Below are 14,017 nucleotides of genomic sequence, written 5' to 3'. Positions count from 1 at the left end.
CAATTCTAGCCTCTGTTATTTCAGCAATATATCTTGGTTCTTCATTATCTCAGATTATACACAACTAGCTATTTTGAATACTTCATTATTGGCTTGTCAGACTTGTTTGTACCCTATGAGGAATTTTGTTGTTTTTTGTTTATCAGGTAGCCAGCCTGGTTGTGCTCAGCCCACAAGTTCTGACCAGCGCTCTGTAGTTGTGGTTGCAAAGCCTTTGCTGTAGAGTTCAGCTATGTCTTGTGTGTGCACAACCAAGTGGCCCCTGTTGGACTTGCACACTGGTCTAGTTTGTCCTTGGTATCTCAAAGTCTTCAATATGCAGTTTGGGATTGCATCCATGCACACACAGGTTGAAAGTGATCCCAAGAATTCACAAACAACATCATGGGATCTTTTCCATAAGCTTCTCCTCATAGTTCAAAGTTTTTAATTTTTCTGTTCAGTCCTCTAACCAGACTTAAAATCATTATCTATCTGCAGCACACTGGTAGGAATACTCTGCTATTGAATGCCTCACTGTAGGTATTCATGTTCTGTAATATCTGAATAATATTTACATGCCTACCTTGCATTAGTTCTAGTCTAAGCATTTTCCATGTGTTAATTTCTTTGGCTCTCAGAAAACCTTATGAAGGAAATAATGTTATTACCATCCCTAAATTACAGATTGAGAAACTGAAGCCCAGATGGATTAAGCAATTTAGCCAAGGATGCACAGCTATGCATAATGGAATAATATGTGGGGCAGGGTTTGGAACAGGGAGGTTCTCTTAATCACTGTGCGGTTCTACATCTATTATGTGGTTTCGTTGTCCAAGCTCTTCTTTTTCATTCCCACATCACTTTGCACAAACTTTCACTAAAGTAATTCTTGTATAAGTTATTTTAAATACATCATACTTTATGCTACTATCTTCTGGGCAATGATTTTCTCTTTGTAAATTTTAAGCTTTAGCAAACATCTCATGCATAAATTCTCTAGAGTTGCCATAACAAATTACCATGCACTGGGTATCTTAAAACAAGAAAAATTATTTTCTCACATTTTCAAGATCACAAGTCTGAAATTAAAGTGTCAGAGGCATTCACTGTTCACGTTTTAGGAAGCCTGGCAAAACTGGGCTCTGATTAGGCATCCTTAATGTGCTGGTTCGCCTGGATTGTCAGTTGAACTGGCTTGAAAAACACCTAGGAGATTAGTAAAGCACACTTCTGTGTGTCTCTAGGTAGGTCATGAGGGTGTGACCCTATACCTGATCCCTGGCCCTTTCTCTCTAGTACTTTCCCCCTGCTCTCTGCTTTCTGTGAGCAGTTTTCTTCTGCCAGGCCCTTCTGCCATGATGTTTCTGTCTGGGAGACAGCTAATCATGGACTGAATCCTCTGAAACTGTGAACCAAAAAACTTCTCTCTCTTTAAATTGTAGCCTTAGATATTTTGTCCCAGTAACAAGAAAGCTGCTAATACATTTGTATTGTTTTTATTTCCATCCTGGCTTCACACTCTCTTGTCTCATTCTTGTTCTTTGGCACTTCTTCTAAAGCAAACTGCTCATTCTCAAATACTCCTTTCAAGTAGAAGGATACATATCCTAGTCTGTGACTTATTGAACCCTGCTAATAAGCTACACAGCTTTGTCTTCACAGTTGTTTATGCCACCCTTAGTCATAGAATTTTTTCCTATGACTTACTTTTTCTTACAGATAGTTCCCTTTAAGAATCCTGTCCATCTCTTACCATTTTCTGTTTCCTGAGTTCGCCACCATGGGTCCCTTCCAAACCAACTCATGTCCCCAGACCACTTTTCTCTTCAAGGAGTATTCTACTGCATACATGTAAATGGGAAGTCTCTGTTCCTTAGTTGTTTAGCTGTTTCTGTCCTGAGGCAAAGTCCTTGTTGCACGAGACTGCCCGGATGACAGGAGCATGGCTGAGGTCCTCGTAGGAGCCCTGCACTGCACTCTTGCTGCGTTGACATGAGCGGCCCAGCCCGGCAATCCCCTATCATCTATGAAACAAGCCTTAGAAACCTTGGTCCAGCCCAGCATTCACAGGCTTCTGATAGCTTTCATCTCCCAGGTCCAGAGGACAAACTCTTTTCCTTTGTGTTCTATTTTGACATTATTCTGCTTCTTTGTTCCCATGTTAGGGCAGTGTAGGGGAGCTGTGCATTAGTTTTTGCGGGCTTTAATGAAGCAGGATTTGACAGCATTTCATATTAGGTATGTTCTTTTGCATGCATGGGGAGAAGGGATGAGAAATGTCCCTTTAACTGTTGCCAGAAGAGAAGGCAGAGAAAGACAAGAAAAAAATCTGATAACTACTTTTTTCCATTAAAGACCGGGTCCCTTTCTAAAACATGTTATTCATCTGTATTTCAAATCAGTTGGGAATCATATCTTTCCACAACAACATTTCCTTACTTCCTGGAAACATATCACAGGATGTATAATAAATGTTTATGCTAGCTGTAAAGAGGAAAGTAACATTTCATAAAATTTACCATAGACCCCAAGGTGAATTTAATATAGGAGACTGAGAGACGAATCCCAAAGCAAGTGAATTTGGGCTTGAAGCCCATCCTGAACTGACTTCATTATGCTTTCTTGATGTTCAGGAGAAAAAAATGCAACAGAATTTCCTGAGGTCCATGCATGAATAAATTGGAATGTTACTCTTGCATTAACCCTACACTTCCTTGTATGCCTCTTGGATACCACACATGAAAGATTATTACTGAGCAATCGGAGGCTGGCTCCTCCCTGTGTCTTTGAAGGACAGAACAAGAAGAAAGAGTTGAAAATAGCCACAAGATGAGGTGAAATAACAGGGACATTTAAACTTATATAGTAATAACTGACTTTTAAGGACAATGATGCTCTCAGAGATATATAGGGGCTAGGGGAAGCCCATATGATCACAACTGACAGAGTTGGCCTTCGTGGAAGGCTGTTAAAAATAGAAAAGTTTTATCTGCCCAGCATGGCTGAGGCTGAGTTCAAGCCAGAGTGAGGGGCATAGATGATTGAGCTGCATGTGGACGCCCCCACAGACTCATATTTATTTGTAAATCAGTATACCTGAGATTGGACTCAGATGTTGTAAAAAAACTGTAGGAGGAGCCACAAGGAGGAAACTGGAATCAGGAAACTCTTCTCTTGCATTTGTTCTGCCGATGTCATTTTATGAATGACCAAGTAAAAATTTCCATGGGTATGAGCTGCTGTAAGTAGTTCCCATGTGGCCTGAAACTTTGAATAAATATTGTTGAAAACAAAATGGCTCTGGCTGAGGGAACAGTGAGACAACCCTGAGTACAGCTCTGTAATGGGACAGACTGCTGTGCCGCTGTGATCTGACCACTTGTGAGTAAAAGCTGTGGAACCTGGTGGAGCCTGAAGAACTTGAAACTCCCCAGAATTCATTCCTTCCCAGGCTCTCTTTCTGATCCCAGGAAATACACCATATCCATTTCCAGCATGGGGCCGACAAGAGCAACTGGAAAGATCATGTATCTGGAATGAATGCTATCATAGCTCATCTAAAGAGCGTGTTTCTATAGTCAGGCCAGTGCATGGAAAACTACTGCTTGAGAGGCAGCAGGGCTAGGCTGAGTTTAGCAAGATGTTTATAAGGAGGGAACTGCTCTCAAGGACTGACTTGGCACTTGCACAACCCTGAAAAATGCCTGCCTCTTTAGGTGCCCTGCTGGTATTGCTTTGGCCAGGGAGAGAACGATCAACCACCTAGACTTTAGGCAACTAGGAGCAGTTCTCCTTCCTCCTGATGGGCTTCTGGCGGTTGGCTCAGCCCAGATAGGGTTAAGTGTGACCTCTAGGAAAAGACTTGGCTCTTTCTAGATCCATAGCAGGTACAGCCTGAGCAAGTTGTAAGGGATAATGTTTCATTTACAGTGACACTTGCTTATGAGATATCAAAACTGAATACTATATGGCTAAAGAACCCAAGAGCCCACTCCCTCACTGGACCTCACTGAAGACACTTTCTTCACCTTCCCATCCAATCCAGAGGACAAGGTTTTGATCCTAAACTAGTATGACCAGTAAAAGGGATCATCATCTAGCACTTAAAAACCCCTGACAAGCTCCTCAGAGAACCTCACACCAGCCCATGCTCCCTTACTGATAAGCTAATACACACACACACACACACACACACACACACACCAGAGCATGGGTGGTCCTTGTTTTATTCTTTGACAATGTTAAGTTCCAGGAATGTGCTCCAAGGAATTGGGAGAGAAAGGAAAGCTCTGTTCACATGGGTGCAGTGAAGCAAAAAGCCTCCCTCACTGTCTCAAACAGGGCTTCTGTGTGCTGTTAAGTAAGGAGCCAGCAAGTTCCAGCCCTTGCAATCCAATAACCATCCAATTAAGTACCAGCAATCGCTGGGGCTGCTTCATGACCCTGCATCCGGTCCTACAGCCTGCCGTTCTGTGCTCTGAGAATCAGCCAGCCCTGCTCGGCCAGGCGCTGTGGAATCAAGATACACAGGTGGCTCTGCCCTCCTGGTTATACTGTGAAGAGGCACATGGACTTAGTCCCATTGTACCCATTACAGGAGGAGTGAAGAAACCCAAACAGTGGGCATAAAATTAAAATCTGGGAGCCCATGTGGTCTAGAAATTAGAAGTGTTAATAATTTTGTAGTGTTTGCTCTTCACACCTAATTTGGAGAACCACTGAGCTGAGGTAACCCCCTATCCCCAGTGGTTCCCAAGTGCACCAGAGCATGAAAGGTATACTGAGCACTTGCTAAGGAAGAGCCAGCGAGCCTCTTTGCCTTAGTTGGTTTTCTGTTGCTATAACAAAATGCCACATACTGAGTAGCTGATAAATAGAAGTTTATAGAGCTCACACGCAGTACAGGACCCTAGGAAGTCCAGCTGCTTCATGTCATGGTAGGAAAACAGAAAAGCTCATATGGCAAGAGAGGAAACAAAACACAGCTCGGGAAGCCAAATTCGCTTTTGTAACAACCTGTATTTACTTGTTTGTTTGTTTTGAGAATTAACCCAGTCCAGAGAATACCATTTCTCCCTTCAGGAGGGCAGAGCTCCCATGACCCAAGTATCTCTGAAAGGTTTCACCATTATGGTCACATTGGAGACCAAACTTTACCGTACATTTTAGAGGAGACAAAGCATAGCACTTTTCCCTGTATAATCTGAATCTGTGTAGCAGAAATGGAAAGGTCCCCTGGCACGTCAGTGAGGGGATTGAGATATCTAGAATGCTCTTGCCCCACAATTGCAAGGTGAGTGAGCTGAGAACCATGACGCCAAAAGAAGCTGTGTAGAGTTATAGTTGGACAGACAGGCTCTGAAGCCAGGCTCTGAGTTCGACTTTACCTCTTATTAGCTGTGCTATTTTGTGTGTTATTGAGCCTCTCTGTACCACACACCAGAGGAGAAGCCAGGCAGCAGGAACCAGCCCAGTGTATGGCAGGGAGCAGACCTGGCCCCTGGGGAAATGCCGTCCACACTGTTCACAGCTCAACCAGCATCTGAGGACGAGGACGAAGGTGGACCAAGGCAGAAAATAAGCTTTCTCGCAGGGGCTGAGCATATTGACATTATTTCCTAGTGCGGAGGCAAGCTGGACACTGTCCTGCCCTCGCCTCCACCAGTGAGCTTCCCTTAATGAGGAGCTGCCCTTCCTGGGCCTGATGTCTCAATCCTTCCACTGCCCCCTCCCACCTTGCTCCCTGAGCTACTGCCTCCCGCCGCAGCCACCATCAGGCTGACAAACTTCCCTTATTCGGCTGGGAGAGCTGCCAGGAAGAATCTGCACAGCAGTGAGCTCCAATAATGCTAAACAATGGATTAATTACACTCCTAGCCTGTTTAGCTGGCGCTCCGAGGGTCGCCTGCCCGTGTGGTCACAGCAGACAACATGCGAGACGCTGGGGACCATATCAACTGCCCACAGTGCCACCCTCTGCTCCCTCCTTCTACCCACCTCCTGAGCTCCATTCACGTCGTCATGCCCCCCACGCCCACCCCCACGAAAGACCATTTTGTCTTCTCTCTACTCCTACCCTTTTTTATGGGGTCCCGTGCTGGGAATACTGTTTGTCTCCACAACCCTGCTTGGAGCCATAGCTGGAGAGCTCTGAGGGGCCAGGCGAGACTTGTTTCCAGGAGGGCATCTGGCGTGGGGTGATGGCTCGGCTGGCACTGCTCTGAGCCCACCTGGCCAGGCAGGGAAGAGGCGACAGCTGCTTTATGCTCCTATGAGTGCCAGTATTCCCGAAAGGAGGTCAGACTCAGAGACTAAACTGCTAATTAGGTCGCATTCTGCTTCCTGCTGCCACTTTAATTTCCACCCCAGAAAACCTTCAGCTGTGAGTCCAAGACCTTCAGACCCTTTAGCCCAAATGCAAATGTCTCCAACGCCCCTCTGGTTGGCTGGCCTTCCACTGGTGCTGGCAAGCAGCAGTGAGGGAAGTCCATGAAGGAAAGGAGCTTCCTACAGAGCTGGGTACCTTAGACAAAAGTGGTTTAGACCAGCGTGAGTGCGTATGGGGCTGCTTTGAAGAAGATGGGCAGCCCTGTACGGAGGTATCGCACCCCACTGCTGTGAACGAGGCCTGGACCTAGTTTTGACTTTGACACTAACAATCAGGATGATCCTGGGCAAATTACTTCTACTCCTTGTCAGTTTTCTTGAGTTTAAAACAAGTACGTTGAATTTACCCTTTCCAGCCTCTATGATCTGACATTAACAAGGAGCTCGTTTTCATCTGTGTGTTCCTTGCTGCAAACACAAGTCTGATGTGTTTTGCCCTTTTCCCCCTGAAAACTGAACCCCCCAGATGGGGTTGGCATCATCAGTTGTCATCTGCTAAGTGGGAGAGCTGAAACAGAGACAAGAGCTTCCCTGGGCTCCTCCAAGGTCAAGGTATCACTCAGGTGGCAGATGCAGGGGCTGCCATCAGGACTCCACTGCAGGGAAAGCCCAGGGCACAGCTGTGGAGTCTGAGGCCAGATGCCCCTGCTTTGCCCCTGCACAAACCTCTTTTCCTCTTCTCTACCCCTGGTCCTGGTCATCTCAATCTCAGATCCACTTCCATGACCCTTCTTCAAACCTTAGCCATAAAGGCTCCGGGATCAGTCATTCACTCTTTGACAGCCACTGAAATCACCTTGTTGCCATTCTCAGCTACAATTTGCATTTTCAGCCTCCTGCTACGGAGGTGTGCTATGGTGTCCAGATATCCTCTTCTGGGTATTTCTGGGGCTAGCCACCGGGACTGCCAGCTCTGGGGCACTCCCTGAGATGTGCTTTCAGCTGACAGGGGCTATTCTTGCCCAAGGTCACATTCCAACTCCCAGGACTGGGGGAGGCAGTACCAAGTCCTACCCTGTTTGTGCAGGAAAATTCTTCAAGGCCATCCCGATTCTGGAGTTCCTGAGGGATCAGCTGAGGCCTCTGCTGAAACAGCAACACACTGTAGTTCAACTAGTCCCCTCTTCCCCATCCTGCCGCCCTCCCTTCCTAACCAGTGTTGCCCCAGAGGGCACTCCCAGTAAACTTCCTGCATGCCAATCTCCAACTCAAATTACACTTCCCAGGAAACCCGACCTAAGACGCCCCATTTCTTTTCTACCTTGTGCAAAGGAATTGTAGCTCAGTGGGTGGGGACGTGTTTGACGGCATGTTTCCTTCCTGAATTCACATCACTAACACAGTTACCTTAAGGCAAAGTGAAAGGGCAATCCCTTGGGCCCAGTTTCACATCTGCCCCAATAATGCAGAGAGGGTGGGAGGCTTGGGCTTTGAATTCCTTTCCAGATAGTTCACACAGATTTGCAAAACTCACAGAGGCAGCAACACCCTGACAAACTTCCTGAAGTACAAGCTCTTGAAGCTCTGGAAGTGGTCCAGGGGCATCCACCCTGTCTCCTCTCCTATCGCTTCCTCCCATTGGGTGTGTCAGGGAGATTTTGCATCACACTCTGACCTAGTAATATTGTATAACGAACTGTTATTACTTGCTTAGTGGCACTAGCATTCCCTGAAAGCTCATAGTACCTCTCCTATCCGTAACACTGAGAAAATGCCAGCCATGGAATCAGAGACGGGCTTCAGCAGTAATTCATTACTACGAGTTCTGGCTTACATCCAATTACAAAACAGAATCTACCTGGGTTTTTACGCAGCAAACTCTGGTGGTCCCCTAGGCTGTGCCAGGTTCTGTGTTACCAGCTGAGGCTCAAGAGATGACTAAAATCTGGTAAACCTGGTTCCTGCCCTTGAAGAGCTCCCATAAAGAAACAGTTGCAAAGAGTGTGACAAATACCAGATTAGGAGTGTGTGTGATCTGCTGGCTAAGGGAATAAGAAAAAGCAGATTCTAGTTTCCCCAGACGAAGGCTTGGAAATGGCTACCATTTGCCTACTTCACCCATCAGTCAGGACTATGGAGCCACTCTGCATCAGTGTATGTGTATTTATAATATGCTAAACGAACTGGGTAAATTTACAGTCCCCAGCCTGCAAGGGTCATCTGCTCAGAGATTACAGGAGTATGGAGTGCTTGTTGGGATTTCTGCTCTCCCTAGGCTGAGGACAGGCAGAACATGGAGAGAAAGGGCACCGAGGGAGAGACTTGCTGTGATCCTCCATCAAGGTTCTCCCTGTGACCTCACCTTGCTCTACATCCCAACCTCATTCCGTATTTAGTTTAAAGTTGTGCTGGGAAATGGCTGCTTTGGCTTGGTCATTCCATGTTCCTGTGTGCTAGACGCTGTGCTGAGAGCAGGGACTATTATGGCGATTAAAACTGAACACATATAGCTGGAGTGGAAGCCAGGCGAAAAGGAGGCACTAATGGCACTGCAGTGAGAGCCCCGAACAGAGCATCCACTCACGTCTTGGCTCCAGGTGGGGAGATCAAGGATGGTTTCTGAGGAGAGGTGCCATCCAGACCGAGACTTGAAAGAAGGAGTTCACCAGCAAAGAGGAACGGTGGGGAAACCCAGAAGATCAGGGTGTTAAGACGAGAGGAAGGAGCACAGCGAATGGTTTCCAACATAGAAACAAAGGGAACCTCAGCAGAGCGGGGCTAAGAGGATAAGGATGAAGTGGAGGTGCCTCAGGTCTGTTTTGGGGCAGATGTAGCTAGAGAGAAGTACATAGATTAGGAAGACATTTTGTAGGTGAACTTGACAAACTGGTGCGTAACTGAGTGATTGACATGGACAGAGGAGGGAGAGGAGAAGGAGGACAGGACAGCATGCAGGGGTCAAGCTTTGGGACGCAAGGATGGTGGAGCAATGCCACCTTATGAGGCTAGGAGCAGATTTCCAGATGCAGGGGTAAGCACAGCTTTAACATGCTGCCTTAGAGAGGAACTTGAGACTTCAGGTGGATGCAAGGTCTAGCATTCAGGAGCCAGATCTAGGCCAGAGGGTACAGACAGGGCCACATCAAAACACAGGCTGATTTTGTTTGAAATCCTAGGAATGGAGAAAAGACAGCTAAGGATGGAAGCCCAAGAACCAATCTTTAAGAAATGGTCATGGTGGGAGGAGGCTGTTAGCAAGTAATGAGCAAAAAGTGGATCAGAGGTCAGAGGTGACAAAGGGAAGTAAGTTTCAAGGTGGAGCAGGGAAAAAGAAAATGCCCACGACAAGAGCAGTGCTGATGGCATATAGCTCACTACAGAGATAGGAGGAGAAAACCCTCAGGAAACACAGGCACCTGAGCATGGTGATGGAAGCCTATAATCCCATTACTCTGGGAGGGTGAGGCATGAATATTTCGAATTCGAGTCCAGCCTGAGCAGCTTAAGGACTTGAGATCCTGTCTCAAAGTACAAAATAAAAGGACTGCAGATGTAGCTCAGTGTGAAGACCCTTGGTTCAATCCCTGGCACTGAAAAAAAAGTCGAGACCACCAAGTAAGTTGCGGAGATCTTAGGCAGACCACAGACAGCAGCCCACCCTGCAGCAGTGTGCTTTAGAAGAGTTGGATTTGAAGGAAGTTTTCTTGACTCTACTCCCATTCAAGAGGCAACACCAACCTCAGGGTTCCCCACTGGTTCCTTGGTACCTTGTGTCCTACATGTCAGTAAGAGTCTGATGATTAAAGAACTAGTACTAGGTTTTGGCCAATAGGAACATCTACAGCTGGTTACCTAAGGAAGCAGGACCAGAGGGTCAGCCTCAGCACCAATCAGAGCAGTCTTCTCTCAGCAGCTGCCAGTTGGAGTGAGGGGAAGCAGACTGCACCAGAAATATGGCTGGGCTTGCCTTCCAAGTTCCACTGTTAGGGCCTTCTTTTAAAAAGGCGTCTTGTTTGTTGAAGGGGTGAAGAGCCCACCTCTATAGAAGAAAAGCCCTAAGGCTTTGGAGTGAAGGTTTTAAATTTAAAAAACTAAATCTGAAATTTTAGGCGCAAAGAAAAATGAACCCCCTAAACCAACCCCCCAAACACACATACCACACAGATACTAAGCAAGCCATGTTCACCAAGTAAAGGTTTTGGATTCTGTTACTGGGTTTTTGGGTGCCGGAGTCTCCTGCTAGAGGTAATTTCTAGGTTCTTTCTGTCCTGAACAAAGAATTGAATGAAACAAGCATAAATGGTGGCAAAATTTCACATCTATTAAAGGTGCGAAAAAACAGGCTGTGTAGAGTAAGTTTGGGCCAAATAAAATTAGGAAAAAGGGAGGAAAAATAATTTTAAAAATACACTCTCCAGCATAGTGTGAGCTTCTGTGAAGAGACATGATAGCAAGCTCTTAAAGGAGACAGTCTCTTTTTTATATTTGCCACCTTGGCATCCCATCCAGGTTATCCTGCCAAAACTCCATTCGAGATCCCATGAGAAGTCCAGTGCAGGGTTTTGTGAACAGTTATGGTCTTACGTCTAGGGATTTTTGTCATGCCTAGTTTCCCAGCTAGTTTTAGCCATGCTTTACCTTCTTGCCTCAGTTCTATCCAAATTGATTCTTCACTTTGCTCTTGGGCCCATTGCCAAAGTCTCCAATCTCCTGAAAAATATCTTTTCTAGGTTTCTAGACCCTTCCTCACCTTACCTTCCTTTTCCTTTCCCAAGCAGAAGTCTTTTGTCATACAGACCTTCAGGGAACACACAGGCATGATGACCCATCCCTGGAAACATTGCAGCCTCCTCTATGTACCCATGACTAGTGTTCTTTACACTTGAGTTTGCATCAGAATCAAATAAAAGGCTCATTAAAACAGAGTGTTGGGTTGCACCTTCAGAATACCTGCTCCCCCTGGGCCTAAGGTGGGGGCCCAGAATGTGCATTTCTAACAAGTTCTCAGGTGACACTCATGCTGCTGGTCAAGGGACCACAATTTGAGAGCCACTCCACTTTGAGAGTCTAGGCCTAGGCTGGCAATGGTTTAGTACATACCCACCTGACCCTGCTCTTGTGTCCATGGCAGGAAAACCCAGCCATTGACTCTCGCTGGTCTACTAAGCGTGATCACGGCTTTGGAACACATATCTTCTCAAGATTATCTCAGATAGTAAATAGGATCAACTATCAAGATGTTGCTGCAGCTGATAATGCCCAATATGGCCAACCTAAAAAAATTATACTACTGTCTTAGTCTGTTTTGTGTTGCTGTAAGAGAAACATGCAAACTGAGCAACTCACAGAGAAAAGAAATTTATTTTGCTCATGGTTCTGGAACCAGAGAAGTTCAAGGCCAAGGATCTCACATCTGGCAGGGGCATCTTGCCGTGTTGTCCCATGGTGGAGGGTAAGACAGCATGACAGACAGAAAGAAAGAGAGAGGAGAAAGAAGGAGGGAAGGGGGGTAAATCCACCCTTTTATCGGAGCCCAATCTTGTCATAACTAGCGTGCTCCCATAGTAACAGCACTAATCCAATGATGAATGCTCAGACTGCATGACCCAATCACTTCTTAAAAGGCTCACCTCTCAACGTGGCTGCACTGGGACTTATTTCCAGCAACTGAACTGTAAGGGACACATTAAACCATAGCAACGACCCTTTGCCTAGTTACTTAGGCCTAAAGCCTTGATTCCATTCTTTCTCTCTCCTCTTGAAACTCGTCAGCAAATAATGTCAGTTCTAACTTTAAAACACACTCTGAGTCTGAGCACTTCTCACGGTGTCCACTGTTTCTGTCCAGTTCCCAACTACTAGCATCTCCTGCCTGCATGCCTGATCTCCCTGTTCCAGTCTTGCCCCCCTCCGGCAACCAGAGGGATCATTTAGAAAAATAAATCATACCATCTGTCTGTGTTCTCACTCTCCAATGAGATCTAGCACCCAAAGTTCTTTCACTGCTCTCTGAGACTCAAATTATTTGTCTTCTGCCTCTCTAATCTCATCCCCCCACCTCTCTCCATTCACAGTGCCTTCCTAGAACACTCTTGCCACAGGGCTGTTGCATGTGCTATTCCTTCTGCCTGAGTTGCTCTGTTCCTGTAGCCTTGCTCCTCTTACTTGTTTTCATTCTGTACTTATAGTCACCTGCTCAGGAAGATCTTCTAGACAATTCACTTTCCTATGCCTTTTTTCCTAGGCCTCACCCTTCTTTATTTTTCTTCATAAAATTTATTATCTGACATACACTTACTGTATTTGCCTCTTACCTCCTCCCTTACTGGAATGCAAACTCCATGAGGGTAAGGATTTATTTTTCACATCTTCCCTCTGCCATATCCCAGTGGCTGGATATGGTTCGGCTCAACATACATGCTCAATGCAGATTTAGTGAAGGACGACATTTGTTAACAAATTTCCTGTTACATGCTGACAACTTTTTGAGGATTGCCCAATTTAATCATAACGACCTACAGGCTCGATATTATCATCTGCCTCCCCATTGTCAGGGTAAGGAAATGGGGCCTGGCAGGATTGAGTCCTTGCCCCAGGCCTCTCACGTGGGAAGTAGAAAAGCCCAAGCCTGTCTGACTGGCACATCTAGGCCCTTTTTGCAACTTCTCTCCAGCAGCAGGGCCAATGTGCACTTCCTGCAAGCATGCTAGCGAGCTCACCTGTCCGCACAGGCTATTTTCCTAGAACCATCTAGCAGGGAACAAGGCTCCCAAGAGTATCCAATGCTACTGGCATCCAAGTGTGAGAAAAATGCAGTGTGAACACTCTGCTCAGATGAAGTGTTGTGCCCAGGACAGCGTGGGGTACAGAACAAGACTGTGTGCCCTGGAATGGGACTTGCCCTTCAAATGGACAAGAATGGACCTCTCATGGAAAATAGGCTGTGCTAAAGACAGAACAGAGGCTGTCACAGGTTTGCTACAAGCCGGTATGGGTCATGCAAGGAGTAACCTTGAAACCTGGGCACAAGTGTGGTGGAGAAGAGTTGGTCGTTGTCACTTAACAAACACAGGTTGAACTATGTTCTGTTCGTGGCACCTTGCTGTCAAAGAATATGCTCCAAACTCATCTGGGCTTCTCTTTGCCTTTAGCTGCATCAAAGCTGACTTCTGCCCAGATTCTCTTCTCTCTTATTCTTTTATCACACCCCCCCCCACTTCACAGCTGACTTGTATTTGTCACGGCAGCTAAAGTCACTGTCACACTAACCGGTTCACAAACTCTCCCAAAGTCTTCTGGGTCTCTCTCCTTCCCTTCACAGCTGCAGTTCTTGAGTTACCCTCAGTTTTTACACATCTGACATTCATTCCTCACACCACTGCAATCTGTCAGCAATGTGATGGCCTCCACATTGCTGTACCCAGTGGACACATTTGTGACCTCTCTTTCTTAGTGCCTCTTTGTGACGTAAAACCACTGGTACATCCATCATTCTGTGTGCTTCAGTCATACCACTCTTCCAGCTTTGTCACCTGCTTTATGGCTAGTATTCCCTTAGTCTCCTCTTGTGATGTCTACTTTAGTCTTTTTCTCATTTGCTAAAGGTTGGGGCTTCCCCATGCTCCAAGTCTAGATCCTCTGCTCTTCTGACTCTATAGACACCTCCAGGTGAAACCTTTTAACCTTAACTCTGACCACAAATATGACA

This window comes from Chinchilla lanigera, unplaced genomic scaffold, assembly GCF_000276665.1.
Source record: "Chinchilla lanigera isolate Chin_1 unplaced genomic scaffold, ChiLan1.0 scaffold00165, whole genome shotgun sequence".
Lineage (NCBI taxonomy): Eukaryota > Metazoa > Chordata > Mammalia > Rodentia > Chinchillidae > Chinchilla > Chinchilla lanigera.
Note: the sequence above shows the minus strand (reverse complement) of the source record.